Source organism: Frankliniella occidentalis, unplaced genomic scaffold, assembly GCF_000697945.3.
Source record: "Frankliniella occidentalis isolate FOCC.00 unplaced genomic scaffold, Focc_3.1 Scaffold20, whole genome shotgun sequence".
Taxonomy (NCBI): domain Eukaryota; kingdom Metazoa; phylum Arthropoda; class Insecta; order Thysanoptera; family Thripidae; genus Frankliniella; species Frankliniella occidentalis.
Genome location: NW_026267150.1, coordinates 2,005,436 through 2,014,358, shown reverse-complemented (window position 1 = coordinate 2,014,358; position 8,923 = coordinate 2,005,436). Strand labels below are relative to the sequence as shown.

The window sequence follows — 8,923 nt, the reverse complement described above, 5'->3', positions numbered from 1 at the left end:
CGAGTTGTTACTCCCACGCCCCGCGCGAGACACAATGACGGTAATCGCGGCGTGGCAAATGAAATCGATGGAGAACAATACGACCAGAGGCTGTCGGCCCGCCCCGCCCCGCCCTCTTGTTGAGGTGGAGCGGCAGCAGGTGTCGGGAGCGGCGCGTCCTCAGCGATAGGCACGCGGTGGCGCAGCACCCAAATAATGGCCAGGGTCTCGCTGCCCTAACTGGAGAGACTTACTCGAGGAGGAATCCACAAAGGAATAACTTAACTTTAACCCTGAGAAAAAGGGCGGGATTTTTGTAATTACCGAACAATTACGTTTGGTCGTCCAATTCATTTTGATACCCGTGATTACCGAAAAAATAAATATTTGCGTTGACGGTTTTCCATTGTGAAGTAGAATTTTCACTGGGCCGTTTCCTTTTAACAGGAAACGTCTTTACAGTGCTGTGGGAGTCGCGCGCGCGCGCCGGACCGCGCCCCGCTGCCACGCCTTGTCACACGGGCTCAACGCGGCAAGTGAAAGGGGAAAAGTAAAACCCTTTTGTGATTTGGGAGAAAGGAAGGGGAGTGGCTAGGTGGGGAAGTGGGGGAGGAGGGGGCACTCAAAGGAAGCTAGCTGGCCGCTCGCGGTGTCGCCGCGGCCGAGACCAGCGGAGCGCGGCAATCAATGACAACACTGTGCCGTATGGAAGGGCCTAAGTGCAACCCCCCCCTTTTCCCGATCTTCTCGCCAGCCCCCCCCCCCTCTCCCCCCTCCAATACCTGCTGCCGGGTGGAAGTGGGGCGGAACTCCACAAGGAAGCATGCGCTGCGCGGTGCGCCGCCGGCCCACGCCACGCCATAGGTAGGCCCTAACCGATTCCCATAGCTGCCCGGCTCGGCCGGTACTCGGCCCGACTGGCCCGACTCACGTGGACAGGGATACGACGACGGACACCCAGCAAGCAGCAGCAGTGTTGCCAGATGCTGGTGCTAGTGCAACCTCACAGATCCCAATTAGAGACGCCTTGACTATCGGTAAACTTTCCTCGAGGTTTTGTTTTTTGAGCCGAAATCGCTCGGTCTTTCTGAGTAGATGGCTAAACAGTGATCAGATTCGCCCGGATTCACCGTTGGACTAAGCGTGGTGGCATGGCATAACTTCGGTTTTACTGTCGTGACCTAACCTATCGATACCTTCCGTCAAGGAAGGCTCAGTCGCCCGACCGCTGCAGAAAAAGGCTTGGCCGAGCGACGGCTACAGAAAACGGCTCAGTCGGCGGGAGGCTGCTAAGAAAGACTCAGTTGCATTTTGGCCGCGCGACGCGCGTGCACGTTTGAAGCGCTAGGTAAAATCGGTGGTCTAAGATATACATTTTCTGAAAGCGGCAAACGACGCAGAAATGCTTCACCTATCGTTTGCCATTTTCTGAAAGTTTATATCTTATGCCACCGATTTTTGCTGGCGCTTCAAACGTGCACGTGCGTCGCGCGGCCAAAATGCAACTGAGTCTTTCTTAGCAGCCTCCCGGCGACTGAGCCGTTTACAGTAGCCGTCGCTCGGCCAAGCCTTTTTCTGCAGCGGTCGCGCGACTGAGCCTTTCTTGACGGAAGGTATCGCTATATTCTTAAAACAGATGTTCATTTACTCGCTCAGAGTCATTAGTTTTTTAAAAATCTGTAAATTAAAGAATCAACAGTATAAAACAAAAACACCATTACGAACAATTTCAGATCTTTGTCATTAAGTACTGGTGCTCCAGCTGTTTATTCCTTGATATATATTAATTAATAGCCTTTAAAATGTGTTTTTCTTTTTATAAATGTGAGCGGACATTTTGCTGAGGAAAACAGTGCTGTTGCAGGTTGCAGGCTATGCATGTTTTAAGAGCAAACTATGCACAAGCTAATATACTTTGACAAAAGACGGAACGGGGGTCCGTCGTGTGTGCGCGCGCGTGTGTGTTTATGTATGTGTGTTTGAAAGGGTCGGCCGGGTACCGTTGTGTATACAACTAAATGCGTCGCCGCGTGTGTTGACCGTCACTCTTTCTGCGTTCCTGTCGGCCCCAGGCTGCCCCGCCTTGGGTCCACATTCTCACTCATTTCCGCTTTGTTTCCCTCGCATCTGCTGCACTCACTACCTTCATATACTCTTCACCTCCGTACACATCCCGGGACGTATGCGGACGGCCGTCCCCTCGCCCTGGTGGCAGAAGTTACTGCAGCACTGTAAAATGCTTGCAAACTATATTCTTTGCAACGTTGCAAAGAATTTGTGAGCTTTGTATTGCAAAGAATTAGTTCGTATTGCAAAGGAGTTCTTTGCAAGCTGGCAGAATCCTTGCAAACAATGTGTTTGCATTGCAAAGAAATAGTTTGCAAGCTTGCGAAGAACTAGTTTGTATTACGATGCTTGAAAATTCTTTGCAAGCTGCAAAGAAAATAGTTTGCAATACGAACCTATTCTTTGCAAGCATTTTGCAGTGAGGTCTCCATACGAAACATTTATATTGCTATAACATTTTCCTGACTTTTACGGACGAAAGGAAAGTTCTCTAAACTTGTATATACGCGCTCCGCCAGAGACGCTGCTGCTGCTCCTGGATCAGTTTGTCGTTGGCCTGTAATTCATTGGCACGCGATGAGTGGGGTGAGTCCGAGCGGTCCGGTCTAACAGGACAAAGTTAGGTCAGGTCCTGCTATGCGTACCCGGCAAAACAGTGTCGCAGCGGCAGCATAGAGGCCGTGCGTTGCACACTAATGGTCTACAAAAGGAAAAATCAAACGATGCAAAAAAGTAAAAAAGTAGTCTCACTACTGTGAGATGTTTTATCAGGAGACGGTATAATGGTGCGGATTTGTTTTCGGCGAGTAGGGTACGTGCGCTGTCGCTGTTATCCGTGACGTGCGCACACAACATACAAGAACCCTAAGTTATGACTATAATGCGTGGGAGCGAGGCGGTCATTTGCATAGTCAGATTGTAATTGCACGAAACAATATCTTCCTGTCGGCCAAGATACCCTCAGACATTCGCAGCTTGTTCGATCCGCTACGCCGAGACTGCCAGAGGAAAACGGTGAAAAGAACATTTGTCACGGGCCAAAAGCAACCAAACCAAAATTGGATAACAGCTCGACGTACGTATTGCGCTGCATTGAAATAAATTTTTAAAACAGAGACAAAGGGACATACAGCATCCACGTAGGAAATGTTTGCAAAAGCAACTGTTTTTTTTATTAGGTATTAAAACTAAAAGTTTGCTTGAAAGGGCGTTTTGTAAATTGTCTTTGGTGACTGTCCGCGCCGCGCGAGGTCGCCGCGCATCTCGTGACGAAAGTGAAACATCTCACCGCCCTTTCCGTCGGCGCGGCCGCTGGCTGGCCGCCGCTCCGCCGCTCTGCCTGCTCGCTGCCCGGCGCTTCGCAAAGCTTTCCGGACCAGATCTCTCTTTCTGGAAATGTCCTCCGGCCACGGCGCGCTGCGAGAGGGGCGTGCCGCTGGCGGCGAGAAGCTGTCGTCGCCGGCTCACTGACCTTCATCAATAATGTCAATGGCACGGGCGTTAGGTGCTCCGCTGATAAAGACGGTCAAACTAGATGAGGATCAACTACTGAGTTGTTGGCAAAAATAATGTGGGACTTAGGGTTCGCGCAGTTCGCAGTACTGTTGTTTGGAATGGTTTTTCCGGTGAGCCGTTCGTAACTGAATGAGAATTCCTTCGCATACTACACTAATACTCCCAAATACACCCAGAAAAGTGGATTCTTGAATTGAGTTCCGGTGCTTGACAGGTTGAGGACAGGTACTTGTTTTGAGAATATTTTACTCAATTTGATCTAAAAAAATTCTTAAACCAAGTCCTGGGCCTCAACTTGTCAAGTACCGTACTCAAATCAAGTATCCACTTTTTTGGGTGTACTTCGTACACGTTACGAGCATGCTGCAGCTCTCTGTAAGAAACTCTTCCGGCGAGTATCCTCTGTGTGCGCCCCCGGGCCTCCCCGCGCGGCTCCCGGATGTCTGCGACGCACCGACGCATATTTGTGTAGCGACAGCGAACTCTCGCCAAGCAGGAGACGGTCAGCCAGGCGACGGCAAGCCGCGGAGCCGGGGCGGGACCAATCCTACTTCATGGAAAAAAAAAGTTATACGTCTTCCCGTTTGATATTTATTGCTATTTGATCAAAGATGTCCAGTCTGAAATTTTCTGTAGTTTTAAACATTAGCGTCCTTCTGTAAACACAAATTTTCTCTAGACTAGCCCGCGTCTGTGCCCCCCTCTCTCGAGTTCGACTCGGGGCCGGCAGTGGCAGTGGCGCAGCGGGCTACGATGCGGTGCGATTCGCTGCTCGCCAGTGGCCGATAAAGTATACAAGGAAACGGTACAGCGATCCCCGCATGCGAGGACCGATCTCCGTTCCGCGGCGAGTGCCTGGGCGAGTGCCCGGCCGCCACCGGACCGGTGCCTATCCGAACTCTAATTAAGAGCGGCTCCGGTTGGGGTGCCGGCCCGCGCTGGCTCATGCTCCCGCCAGTAAGCGCAAGGAGCCAGCTTCGGCTGGTCTCATGCTGGTCGAGTTTTGCGTCAGCCCTACGTCACGGCGGTGTCACGCACCCCTGCGCCTGCCAGCCAACGAGGCGAAAAGGCTAAAGGAAGGGGGGAAATAAAAAAGACGACCTAATGCCCAATGGGTCTATTGGGGGCCCGCCAGGCCAGGACGCGCGCGAGCCGCAGTCATGGATGCAAAAAAGAAACTGACGATGCGGGAAACAGCTTGTTTTGCGTTGATGTATTCGTCTCCAGAAAAAAAGGGAAGGGACATTTTTTTGTTTTGTTTTCACTTTGCTGTTTTTTTCCCTCTCCATCTTGGCGACTGGTCGTCGCCGCGTTAGGAGCGCGTCAGGGGGGTCATCGGCGCTTATCAGTATCGAGAGGATCGATGGCGCGGAGCGAGAGAGGGGACGGAACCCCGTAAACGATGGTAATGCTGTGAGAGTCTGCGCCCGCACTGTTCCCATGGGCCCATGGCAGGCCATGGCCGGCCGCCAGGAGGGGCCACAATGCGCCTTCGCTTTCTTTTGTTTGATTGTTTCTCAGGCTATTTACATTCCCCGCGAGCGGGATGAAGTGCAAACTGCGCGAGACGTATTACTCACCCGGTTACGTACCGGCAGCGGCTCCGTGGGGTGGGGCGTGGGGCGGGCCGGGGCGGGAAAGGGGTACAGGGCGGGGCGGCCGACAGTTTCGCGGTGAATGGTATATGGTGCGTGTGTGTGTGCGCGCGCGGGGGGGAGGCTGATACACGCATTGTGTTGTTGTGGAGCCGCCTCGCCTGATGAGGCATGGGACTCGACAAACGGAATATAAGTAGTGCGTGCGTTATTGCAGCTGATTCTTCTCTTTCTCCCTCCTCAGCTTTATGGAGTGCATTCCACGATGCGCTGTTGGGCTATAGAGCGTATGTGCTGTTCGCAACTCGATGTCAATCACCACGCCCGCACAATATCGCCCATTCTTTCTCTTTCGGTTCGACCTCGACCGCAAGTTTTTGTTTTCGAATTATGGCGATGGTAGCAAGAGCATCGTCTGTGTCTCCCTTAAGCGGGACCGATCGTGGTTGGTCGTCCCACTCCCACTCCCTGCATAAACTATAATGCACCACTCCCCGCTTCCCTATCAAATTGTGTAAAATTTCTATCAAGCCTAGAGGCATTAGAAACCCCATGTAAAACTCAAAACTTGTAAGAGAATAAGAACAATAAACCATTGATAAACGAAAAACCCCGTTGCGGCAACGCCACTAGGTCCCCATGTGGCTCTCTGGCACTACTGGCTCCTATTACGGCCTCGCTACTGGCTCTCGGTGCGGCTGTGGCACTACTTGCTCCTAGTGCAGCCTCGCCACTGGCTCCCCGGTGAGGCACTACTGGCTCCTGGTAGGGCTCTGCTAGCTCCTGGTGCGGCTCTCACTGGCTCCACCTGCTGGAGGAGAGCCGCGCACCGTCACGCCGCTCATGAATAATACTCATCCTCGTTGCCGCTGTTGTTGTTGCAGGTCGCAGGCCGGCGAACATGGGGTGTTGAGGGCATCGACGAGGAGGTGAAGCACTTCAAAGGCAGCCGGCCGGCCACCGGCACGCATCTGTGAGTATAATCGCATACGCTATTACCGGGCTAAATATTGACGGATGACGGATCAAACTGTGTGTGTTGGTGCGTGCGTGCGTGCATGCGTGCACACCAGCCTAGGGAATGTCATTTGGGGCCCCTCTTCCTCCTTCGTCTTCTTTCGTGTCTCCACGCCATGGGAGCGCAGCCAGAGCGCGCTGGAATCTTGTTGGTTCCGTTTCCTATCGTTGGCTCGGGATGAGTCGAATCCCCGCGCGCCGTCGGTCTCCACCGTCGTGGTCCTGTCTGCCTGCAATGTGTACCACTGGGCCACAATTCTGCATACCGGAGCCCCTCAGCACGCCGCCCCACCCCGCCCCGCCGGGAACCATCGCGCGAAGCAAGCTCCGGGGGCCTCGTCTGCCTGAGCCCTGAGCTGGGCTCGGCTGCTGTAACACTGTTATACCGTTTATACAAGACGTGACGGTCGGAGCACGGCAGAGCGAGAGAGACGGCACGAGGACCCAAGGGGGCAGGGGGCGGGCGGATCGCCGCCGGGCTGACCAGGAGTCTATAATTTGACCCGTTTATGTCCAAACCGAAGCGGGGCTCGGGCGATGAGGCGGCGCAGCACCGGCGCACCGCCCCTCCCAGCACCCCGACTTCGACTCTTCGTTTTCTCTATATTTTGTCCCCCCAAGCACCATCTTCAAATTTCGTTTCGTTTGAAGACACACCACGGCCTACGCTCTCTGTCCCGCTCGTCTGTTGTTTTAACAGAGAGGAATGTTCGTATCTGTACTCGTTGGCTGGAGCGGGGGGACCGGGCGCCGGGCGGGCGAAGCATGCAGCCCCGCAGGGCGCGCGTGTGCGGCGGGGCTGCCGACCCCCGACTTGGCAGGCGCTCGCTCAGCTCCGCTCCGCTCACGGCAGTCCGAGTGGTCACCTCGGCGGACGCGGGCATAAACTATACTCGCTTGGCGCGGCGGTGCCGGGTGATGGGAGGAGAGGGGGAAGGAGTTGGGAGTGGAAGAGAAGAGGTGGGGCGTTTCATAAATAACTATTCACATAGAGAATGCGGCCGTTAAAATACACGGCGCGTCATAAAACGGCGATAGCCACGTTTTATCGGTGTCATCAAATCAAAAGTCTTCCTGCCGACGGCGGATATGGAGGTTGTGAGCTGGAGAACTCAATTCAAAGCGGAGTCGTTGTGTAGTGATGGCGTAGTCTCCCTGCTAGTGTTGGGACCAAGGACTGGGCATTCGCTTTTAATAATACGGCTATGATATGTCACTGACGCCTAAACGAGTTGACTTTGATCTTATTTATCCACCCAATGTTGTTTTGAGTGTGTGTGTGTTTCTTTCTTTCTTCTGATTTTCTCAATGGGTTTGCCTAGGATTCCGAGCATGGGCCCGGAGCGGCCGCCCCCTCCCTTGCATCACCGAGGGATGGAGGGTCCACAGCCCCACGAGCGGCCACGGAGTCCGCGCCTCGAGCCCCACCGCACCGCCACCGGCGTGAGGTGGAGAGGGACGCACCTACTAGCGGGGCTCTTCCTCCTGTGTGCGACGGTGAGTTACGCGTATCAACCTGATGGTTCAAAAATCCTCTCTCAAAACGTTTGTGGAAGCTATGCTCCGTTTGGGTGTTTCATCATAATCGTCTAAGTCTACGAAACTTCTTAGTTTGTTTTACATATGTATGACTTTTTACTGGTGTACCCTTCTGTCTCACACTTGTCTGTGTAACGGTTTTCACGCACCTGCCAAAAGTTTGAGAATGTCCGACTATATATTATTTAGTGACTGAAACAGGAGGGCATGACCAAAACGCAGGGAAAAACATAGTAGCACACAGTAAAAAGAGCTCTGCCCGCAGACTACCTCCAGCAACGGCATGTCGCACAGCACGACGGAGGAGGTGGGGAGGGGGGCTAGAAGAGGCAGGGAAGGGACTGACCACGCCGGGTCTCGAGATAAATCACATAACACAAACGGAAAATTCTCCCCGAGATCACATCTTGACTGCTGTTTACGCTCGACGGTCGTGTTCATTTTTTTTTATCAACCCTTGTAGATTGGACAAAACTAGCACTTTTATCACGACACCGTCGTAGATTCCAAACGGTGTGTCGCTCTATTATCGTTCGAGGCGGAGTTGCCGGTTTTATTGTCCTTTTTGGCGTGTGACAAATGTGGGCGAGAACGAGATTCATCGGGCAGTGGGTGCTATCGTAGTGGGGACCTCACAGGGACCTCACAGGGACCTTATAGCCCCGCGTGGTAAACCCGGCCCGGGCATCCCGCTATGTCCCTTAGTTTCCTGTCCGAGAATGCAAGTACAGCAACATGTAAAAAACATATTTCTAAAAGAATTTTTATCCGATTAAAGCCTAAAATAACAGGTGCATTCCAAGTTCGTAACTTACTAATTACGCAGCTGTAAACAAAATGTTGATCACGCTTGTAACACTACCCTCTTTTCAAATTTCATGACGTTCGTTATGTGAATTTGTGTCTAAATGCTTAATTCTATTAATTCCGTGCAGTTTTATTTTTCGATTACTTTGCGCAATGTCTCTACAGTGCCTATATTGCCGAGAAATTGGGTTGATTTTGGTCCCCCCGCGCGTTCCGTCTCCTCCGCTTCCCCAGCAGGCCACGCCCGGCCGCGACACTGTTTGTAGAGTGAGTTAGAAGCGGCCCGGCCCGGCGCGGCCCCCTGGCGACCCGCTGCTACCCGCTGCCGGGCCTGCTGATGCCGGAGAAAGCTGCTGTATCAGCATCTCGGGGACGAGGATGCCTCCCCACTCCTGACCCCCCCC

General features: G+C 53.2%; 1 long non-coding RNA gene across 1 annotated transcript in view; it reads left to right on the top strand.

Moving 5' to 3' along the window:
- The window catches only part of LOC127748923 (uncharacterized), a 20,024-nt gene extending 12,357 nt beyond the window's left edge, over nucleotides 1–7,667 (top strand). The window contains exons 2-3 of the long non-coding RNA XR_008010850.1: nucleotides 6,041–6,129; nucleotides 7,496–7,667. This is a non-coding gene — a long non-coding RNA (uncharacterized LOC127748923). The remainder of the gene's footprint in view (nucleotides 1–6,040; nucleotides 6,130–7,495) is intronic.
- Nucleotides 7,668–8,923: the final 1,256 nt, after the last annotated feature.